Source organism: Triticum dicoccoides, chromosome 3B (assembly GCF_002162155.2).
Source record: "Triticum dicoccoides isolate Atlit2015 ecotype Zavitan chromosome 3B, WEW_v2.0, whole genome shotgun sequence".
Classification (NCBI taxonomy): Eukaryota; Viridiplantae; Streptophyta; class Magnoliopsida; order Poales; family Poaceae; genus Triticum; species Triticum dicoccoides.
In genome coordinates this window covers 619,333,627-619,343,401 of record NC_041385.1, presented here as the reverse complement: position 1 = coordinate 619,343,401, position 9,775 = coordinate 619,333,627, and positions in this window count along the sequence as shown.

Sequence of the window (9,775 nt, the reverse complement as noted above, 5' to 3'; positions counted from 1 at the left end):
GTTACACAGGGTCGGTTTACAGAGAAGGAGATCTACATCCGAATCGCCAAGCTTGCCTTCCACGCCAAGGAGAGTCCCATTCGGACATGGGACAAAGTCTTCTGTCTTGTATCTTCATAGTCCAACAGTCCGGCCAAAGTATATAGTCCGGCTGTCCGGATACCCCCTTATCCAGGACTCCCTCAGTTGCCCCTGAACCAGGCTTCAATGACGATGAGTCCGGCGCGTAGATTGTCTTCGGCATTGCGAGGCGGGTTCCATCTCCGAATACTTCAAGATAAGTTCCGAACATAAGGACCGTGTCCGGCTCTACAAGATAAATTCCATGTACCACCGTAGAGAGAATAATAATCCACGAATCTGATCTGCTGACAACTCTTCATAGCGTGACATTACGCCACGGCTCGGTAATTATTCGAACTGTTTTCTACAACCTGCTTCCGCACATATTGCGAGACGGTTTCTTTGGCATGTCTTGTCAAAGCAGGGATCATGTCCCCTTAATGCAAGATCCTCTTCAATACGGGCACGGGTAACCCAACCATACCATCAATTACGGTGAGTGGGGAACGAGCAGGTTCCATTAGGCAAATGGGGAGGCATAAAGTTTCATCGCCTTTATAAAGGGGAAAAGCCTCCTCCTTTCTACCCACGCCTTCTTCTACTTCTGCTCGCCCCTTTCCTTTCGCCCGAGCCCTAGCGCCCAAGCATTCATCTTCCCCACCTACAAAGGTCCTCCGAAAATGTCCAGATCCGGAGCAGGAGGCAAGTGGATGGCCTCCTCCGTCCAGGAGAAGGATATTAAAAAGCTGCGGGCGGGCGGATATCTCGCCAAAAAAATTGGCCACCGTCTCCCAACGGCGGGATAGATTGTCCCTACTCCGGAGCCCCATGAGAGAGTCATTTTCCTCCCCCATTTCGTCCGCGGGCTTGGGTTCCCCCTTCACCCTTTTGTTCGCGGCGTCATGTATTACTACGGGATTGATTTTCATGATCTATCCCGCAATTCTTTCCTCAACATCTCGACATTTATCGTCGCGTGCGAGGCCTTTCTCCGCATCTCACCGCACTTCGGGCTATGGCTCAAGATCTTCAATGTGAAGCCCAAAGTGGTGAATGGCAAACATGCCGAGTGCGGATGTGCCATGGTGAGCAGGATGCCCAAGGTCACATGGCCGACGGGTACTTTCAACGACTCCGTCAAGGAGTGGCAGCAACAGTGGTTCTATATCACTGAGTCGCGCGGCAAAAAGTGGGCCGCTGCTCCTGAGTTTCGATCTGGCGCCCCTTTGCGGCTCACGCCCTAGCCCAAGAAGGGCGTGAACTGGTCGTCGTCCAACGAACTGTCAGCAATCCAGGCGCATGTCAGAGGTATGGAGGACAAGGCCATCAGGCTTGTTGACGTGGTCCAGGTGATGCTGGTCCGCCTGATCCTTCCTTGCCAGCACAGAGGCTGTGATTTGTGGGAGTATGACCCGCCTAAGCACCAGACCTTGCGGGAGCTTTTTGGCTCCTCGCACAAGGACATCTGGAAGGTGCTCTTCAAGTCCGGCAAACCATGGCTGGACTCTATCACGGACCGCGGGTACCAATTGTCCCACCCCGCCAGTCCGGTAAGTTGTCATTATGTCTTGGCTATCCGCGTGTTTCATTGATATGTCCCGAAGGAGATGTTTTTTAACGTGTCTTTACACGATTGCCTCAGGGATGGACGAAGGTGGCGGAGTGGATTCATTGTCCGTCCCCGCTGCCGGAAGAACCGGCGGGACCTCTTCTGACGAAGATTCTGGTCCCAGCGCCTTACGAGGCGCCGAAGAAAGAGGCCAACAAAAAGGCCAAGGAGACCAGGAGCGGTCACCGTCGTCGCGGTGCTTCGGACATGAAGTCCGAAGACTCTAGTGACCATCCCTCCTCCGGAGAGAATGAGGAGGAGGAAGAGGACGAAGAGGAAGAAGAGGATGAGGAGGAAGAAGAGCCCGAGTCCCCTACAAGGGGGGGAGAAAAGGACAGCCTCCTCATCCTTAGAGGCAGATTCACCTAAGAGGGGAAGAACATCCATCCCCGAGGCGTCCACCATGGCTACCGACAGCAGCCCGGAGTGGGATCCCAGGGTCCAGCCCCTGGTAACCTCGTAAGTGCACGAAATCCAAACATATTCATGCATCCAGAATTTACTAGAATGTAGTATTTTGATTGGCACCATACTTTTTGCAGTCCGGCGAGGTCTCCGGCCCAGCAGGCCTCATCCGAGGACTTGTTGAGTTCCGATGCCTTGGAGAGCGAGACACCTCCCAGGGCCCCTTCCCCCAAGCCTGGTTGTGACACCGAGGTGTCGTCCAAAAAGGACCTGAGCCAGGGGACGGGGGGCGCACCCCGGGGACCGGACACGCGGGAGCGGCGGTTCCCATGAATGTCGAAGGCGGGGGCGATCGTGTATTCGGCCCGCAACCGGACACAGTCCGGAGACCCTTAAGGCTCCGGGATCAGGCAGACAGCCCCTCTTGACTGGAGGGGGCGATCCTAGTCCGCCCGCGACCTCCGTCCAACCAAAGGTGTCAGGCGGCCTATCGACAGCACTGGAGAGTGCGTCCATCATTGATGAAGACCGTGCCCTTATGGGCGTGGTGATAGAAAAGATCCAGGCCACCGAGAGCGGACTGAATGAATCATGCATCAGCCTTATAAAGGGCTTGGAGGTATGTGTAGAAGACCATCATGGTATAGATAGTAGCCCCTGATACACTGTTCGGAGAGGACAGGAACCGGACAGGGGATCAATTTCCCGTCCGCAGGAGACTTAGCTAATGACATATATATTTTTATGAATCAGACGTCTGCAGCGACTGTCTCCTCTCATACTGCAGAAGTGTCCGGACTCAAGCAGAGTATGGAGTGGGCCGAAGAGGAACTCGACTGAGTGAAGAAGCAGCTGGAGGATGAACAAGGTATGTTTTGAAACTTTTAGTAAGTTTTAGCACAAGTAAGTAGTTGTGTCTATCTTAAAGCATATATATCGCGCACTCCACAGGAAAATGCTGAAATTGAGGCGCTCAAGAAGGTTTTTGCCTTGGCCGAAAAGAAAGCGGCCGCGGAGCAGGCTCTCCGCGAGAAACACGAGGCGAAGGTCGTGGAAGCTGAACAAGAGCTTTAGGAGGCCGTAAAGAGAAGCGAGAGCTTGGAGCAGAGTCTATCATTGAAAGAATCCGAACTCGCCCAAGCCCTCCGGACCACGAATGAGGCTCGGGAGGAAGCCTAGGCTGCACTGAAGCATATTCAGGAGGCGCAGAAGATTGCGGCTAGTAAGGGTTTTTTCTTGTTCAAAGCGCCTTACGCCTTCGCAGGGAAGATTCATGGTGACCCATTGAATCCCAATTTTTCCAGGGGCATTTGCAGATCTGCCGCGCAGCATATCTGACGCTGCCCAATTCTGCCGAGCTGAGAAGAAGGAAACTGCGGAGAAGCTCTTCTGGTCACAGTATTTGGCGCCGAATTATCCGGTGTCGTTTGTCGACCAGCTAAAACAGCTAATCGAACTGCATCAGGCGGCCGAACTAGCCATGAAGGATTTGGTTATCCGGCTATGGCCTGCCGAGCCCATACCGAGCAGTTTCTTTGGGCTCGTGAAGCGAATTGTGAGGGACTGCCCTCGGCTGGACGTCATTAAGCGGTTGGTTTGCATAGAAGGGGCACGAATGGCATTTGCCCGTGCGAAGGTGCACTGGGGGAAGCTTGATGCTGAGAAGCTGATGATCGAGGGGCCGCCGGAGGGGAAGGAGTACCACAGGCCCGAATTATATTATAATGGTGTCTTGCAAGGGGCCCGCCTCGTGGCTGAGCAATGTGCAAAAGACATTATTTTTCCGTGAAAGCAGTGGTGCTATCCTTTGTAAGGCAAAACAGAGTCACTTATATGTATGTGCCTGTTATGTGTAAATTTTATTCCTGTGCGGCCGTTTAATATGTTAGTCTTGAGAGTTGGCCAGTCGTCGACTTCTGCCCCCACGTAGGAACTACGGGGGTGTTCGGGATACACCTGAACACTCTTTATCCCATTCTTGGGTCCATGAAGGAGGTGTTCAGCACAGCGAACCAGGCAATCGGACTATAGGGATTTATTACTCTCACTTAGCCATAGGAATTTGAGTATGGGAGGCGTAGCCCCTGGTGTTCGGAAGACCGCACGAGGGGCTCTAATAGCGCCTGATCGGTGGACCGATCCTTCGCACGCTGCATTTTATTATGGCATTATGCGGAATAAATCCTAAAAGATTTTACAACCTCTCGAATAATTGACCAGCTCTCGCCTTATCATGACAGTCGGTTTTTGGCTTTCTCTACTGAGGTGTTCGTTCGGCAGAACCGGGACACAATTGCAGTAGTTCTCCCAGCGCTACCTTAGCCGATATTGCGGAACGTAAGGTACCAAAACATGGGAGTCGGGCAAACCCAACCAATGACCCAATACATGATTCAGAGCTGATGCATATAATGCTATAAGTTCGGGGTGCCGAACAACCGAGAAGGTGTTCGGACTTTAGTTGTCGTAGTACGGGTGCAATAAAGCCCCTGGCGTTTAAAGGCATAACCCGATGTTCGGGTGCCGTTATGACAAAATGTCGTTGAGAAATAATAGCAGATAAGCGTCAAATGACTCTACATGTTGTATTTAAGTAATACGTCTATGCGTATGAGTACGGTGCATGTTATAAAAGAGAGGCATGACGACAAAACCTGTTGGGGCCGGGCGGTGGTTGGCTGTGCGCGAGTCTGGAGGAATATCCGAATTGTATTCAGGTGGGGTGGAGATTCCCCCTGTGTGCGTCCGAGCTGATTCCAAGTCGCCGGTCTAGTTATGCGCGAGGGCGAACCTGCAAATAATGCTTAAAAGGCGTATGTGAGCAGTGGCTGAGCCGTGGATGTGGCCCGTCCAGCTTATGCTGAAGGATCTGTATGAGCTATGATCAGGTTGGGGTATCATGAAGTATTCGGACTCCTTTGTCGGTGTCCGGGAGTTCGGCTGTCGAATCTAAGTTCGATTGAAAAAACCGTGACTCACTGCTTCTGTTAATAAAGTAGCTGAATACTCTTCGGCGCCAAGGCGAAGCTCGGTCTTGCCCGCAATTGTAACTACATCACGTGGGTCTTGGATGATAATGCGTCGAGTCGTAGTATATCCTGGCGGTGCTGAATAGCTACTGCCTAGAGGTGTCAGACCGAAAGTTGGTATGGCAATTTTTGGCAATCTGAAGACCATCTCCAGGGTGGCGGTGCCTAGGTGGCCTTCACGCCTATTTGTGACACTCTAAAATGAGTTTTTTGGTGGGTCTGATCCTCAAGTGGTTGATCCCTAGACTTGATAATCTGGGCTTCTTGCCCTGGGACCTCTTCATGCTCCTTCCGGCGTCGGCCTGCTGATTTGTTTAAAGACCCAGCATTCTCTATTAGTATGATTGGCTGTCGCTCCTGGGGTACCATGAATTTGACATGGGCGGTCAAGTATGTGGTTCAAGTTGAAGGGGCCCGAATTAAGATGTTGAAGTCTCTTCTCCCGCTCAAGGGTTGAGGATTACGGGCTCCTGTATTGATCACCGTTTCCTGGGTGCCATTATTTGTCTTGGGACGCTTATATTTGTTGCACCAAGGTTTGGAGACTCTGCTTTTGTCCGTTGATGCGCCCGGGGTGCTTGTTATGTTGTTGTTTGGTATGTAATGCTGGTCTTGCATGCAGCCCCTTGTCGTAGTGTGCTGTCGGCGGGGTGTAGGCCTGCGTTTGATTTTTAGTGCCGCCTCCTCGAATTGAGGTAGTAGCCTGCGCTTTGGGTAGTATTTTGTTCAGCGCTCGAGTCCGTATTCCTCGGCTGCCCGGGCCTTAGTCCGTCTGTCTGTGGGCAGATTCTTATCAGCTTGAAGCTGCTGCTGTTTCTTTTTCAGGCTTCTTGTAGTGGCTGTAAGCCTGCACTTGAAGTGCTCCTGCTCTATGGGCTCCTCTGGTACGCCGAATTCATTGTCACCGAGGCTCACCTCGTCTTCGGAGGGAGGCATATAGTTATCGTCCTCCAAGTATCCGTCAGTCGCCTCATCGTCTGGGCTGGCCTGCCCATGTTCCTGTTCGGCTTGCTTGAAGGCGGGTTGATCAGGATCGTATTCCTCTTCGGCACCATCTGGATTTTCTTCCCCAGTGCCGGTGTTGTTGTGGCGGGGCTTGGAGTGGCGCCGATGACGCCCATGTTTTGATTTCTTCCCCGAGGGGTTATCTCCCGTTGCCTCATCGCCATTGGTTTCTTTGGGAGTATCCACCATATATATAACATATGAAGAGGTGGCAGCCCAGTGCCCTATGGGCGGTGGTTCCTGTTCTTCTCCCGCACCGTCGTTTATACTGTCGATGTCTTCGGAATCGAAGTTAAGCACGTCAGTCAGGTCATCGACCGTGGCTATTAAGTGGGTGGTGGGTGGGTACCGAATTTGTTCATCGCCATCTTCCAACTCGAGCCAGACATAGTTCGGCAAGGAGTCCTGATAGAGATAGAGACCTTAATGAATCTAGCACGTCTCCGAAGGGTGAGTGCTGAAAGATATCCGCGGTGGCGAACTCCATAACTGGAGCCCAGTTAGATTCGATGGGCACGGATACGCCGATGAGTGTGCGGCCTTCGGGGCTCCTTAGGAGAGGAGTCTGTGTTTGGCTCCAAAGCCGATGAGTGTGCGGCCTTCGGGGCGGGATCCATCCACCCATCCTCGGAACGCACGATCTGCTCTGGAACAAAGTCCGGAGCTGTAGCAGGTGAGGGAGTCCTGGATTAGGGGGTATCCAGACTGCCGGACTATATACATCGTCCGGACTATTGAAGCGTGAAGATACAAGACTCAATACTTCGGCACGTGTGCGGATGGGACTCTCCTTTGCGTGGAAGGCAAGCTTGGCGATCCGAATATTGTGTTTCCTTCCTTGTAACCGACTCCATGTAAACCCTAGCCCTCTCCAATGTCTATATAAACCGGAGAGGTTGGTCCTTAGAAGGACGATCACAATTACAATCGTACCATCATAGGCTATCTCTTAGGGTTTAGCCTCTACGATCTCGTGGTAGATCTACTCTTGTACTACTCATATCTTCAATATTAATCAAGCAGGAAGTAGGGTTTTACCTCCATCGAGAGGGCCCGAACATGGGTAAACGTTGTGTCCCTCGCTTCCTGTTAGCATCAGCCTAGACGCACAGATCGGGACCCCCTACCCGAGATCCGCTGGTTTTGACACCAACATTGGTGCTTTCGTTGAGAGTTCCTCTGTGTCGTCACTGCAAGGCTTGATGGCGCCTTCAATCATCAACAACACGTTCCAGGAGGAGACTTTTCTCCTCGGACAGATCTTCGTGTTCGGCGGCTTCGCACTGCGGGCCAATTCGCTTGGCCATCTGGAGCAGATCGACAGCTACGCCCCTGGCCACCAGGTCAGGTTTGGAAACTTGAACTACATGGCGGATATTCGCGGAGACTTGATCTTCGACGGATTTGGGCATGCGCCAGGAGCACCGAACAGTCACGATGAGCACGGCTTAGACCTGCCATCGGACGATGCTCGGGATATCACCCCTTCAGTAAAAGCCTCGGATCTAAATCCCAAGCAGGTTGCGTTGCCTAAGGACGGAGGGGTGGACCCCGCCCGCAGGCCGCACACTCATCGCCGGTGGAGCCGAATACAGGTCTCACCTCTGTGGAAGCCTGTAACCACGGGCCCGCAGACTCGTATCCGGTTGTTGGTTCTGGTCTGCACACCCTCGAGCCAGCCGAGCCAGGTTGGGCTCTGGTAATGGAGTTTACCACTTTGGATATCTTCCAGCACTCGCCCTTTGGCGACATGCTGAACTCATTAAAGTCTCTCTCGTTGTCAGGAGGCTCTGGGCCGAACTATGTCCGGCTTGAGTGGGAAGCAGGCAATGAAGGAATTCGCTGCCCACCCACCACCCACTTCATTGCCACAGTCGATGATTTAACCGACGTGCTTGACTTCGACTCCGAAGACATCGACGGTATGGACGACGATGTAGGAGAAGTACAGGAGCCACCTCTCACAGGGCGGTGGACGGCCACCTCCTCATATGATATATACATGGTGGACACTCCAAAGGAAACCAATGGCGACGAGGCAACGGAGGATAACCCCTCAGGGAGAAAAGCAAAGCATGGGCGTCGTCGGCGCCGCTTCAAGCCCCGCCACAGCAATACCGGCCCCGAAGATGAAAGCAATCTGGATGGTGCCGAAGAGTTATACAACCCTGACCAGCCCGCCTTCGAGCATGCCGGACAGGAAGATGAGCAGGTCAGCCCAGACAAACAGGCGACTGACAGATATCCGAAGGAGGACAACTATATGCCCCCTCCGAATACGAGATTAGCCTCAGCGACGACGAGTTCGGCATGCCCGAGGATCCCATGGAGCAGGAGCGCTTCAAGCGCCAGCTTATTGCCACTGCGAGGAGCCTGAAGAAGAAGCAGCAACAACTCCAGGCTGATCAAGACCTGCTCACAGATAGATGGACTGAAGTCCTGGCAGCCGAGGAACACGGACTCGAGCGCCAAACGGCTGACCGGCCACCCCGTGGCCGGGATAAAAACGGATATCAGCCTGAATACCAGCCCGCACCCCCATGGCGGTACACTCTGGCCCGGGGCAACAGGCAAGACCTGCAAGATATACTGGAAAACAAAGCAGGACAGCCAAGATCGATCTACGGATCATGGGGGCGTGCCCCAGTGCGCTATGATGACCGTCACGCCGGATACACTATCAACAAGTCCGGCCAGGCCGAACACAGCAACCCAGACCAATTGGAATTGCGTAGCCACATAGCCCGGCATAGAGGTACCGCACACCCCCTCTGCTTCACCGACGAAGTGATAGATCATGAATTCCCAGAAGGGTTCAAACCCGTAAACATCGAATCATACGATGGCACAACAGACCCCGCAGTGTGGATCGAAGATTTCCTTCTCCACATTCACATGGCCCGCGGAGACGATCTACACGCCATCAAGTATCTTCCCCTTAAGCTCAAAGGACCAGCCCGGCACTGGCTAAACAGCCTGCCATCAAATTCCATTGGCAGTTGGGAAAACCTGGAAGACGCATTCCTCGACAACTTCCAGGGCACATATGTGCGACCACCGGACGCCGATGACTTGAGCCACATTACTCAACAGCCCGGAGAGTCAGCCAGGAAATTCTGGACCCGGTTCCTAACTAAAAAGAACCAAATAGTCGACTGTCCGGACGCCGAAGCCCTGGCGGCTTTTAAGCATAATATCCGTGACGAGTGGCTCGCTCGACACCTCGGCCAGTCCATGGCAGCTCTCACAACATTAATGACCCGCTTTTGCATGGGCGAGGACAGCTGGTTGGCTCGCAGCGGCACCAACGCCACATTCCGGCACTTCGGATGTCCGCGACAGTAACGGCAAGCCACGACACAACAGACATAAGCGACGGAACAACAGCGACAACACTAAAGACACGACAGTAAACGCCGGATTCAGTGGATCCAAGTTCGGTCAGCGGAAGAAGCCGTTCAAAAGAAACAATCAGGGACCGGCCAGTCTGGACTCTATACTGGAGCGCTCGTGCCAAATTCATGGCACCCCGGACAAGCCAGCTAACCACACCAACAGAGACTTCTGGGTATTCAAATAGGCCGGCAAAATAAATTCTGAAAACAAGGACAAGGGGCTGCACAACGACGATGACGAGGAGCCCCGGCGTCCGAACACGGGGGGA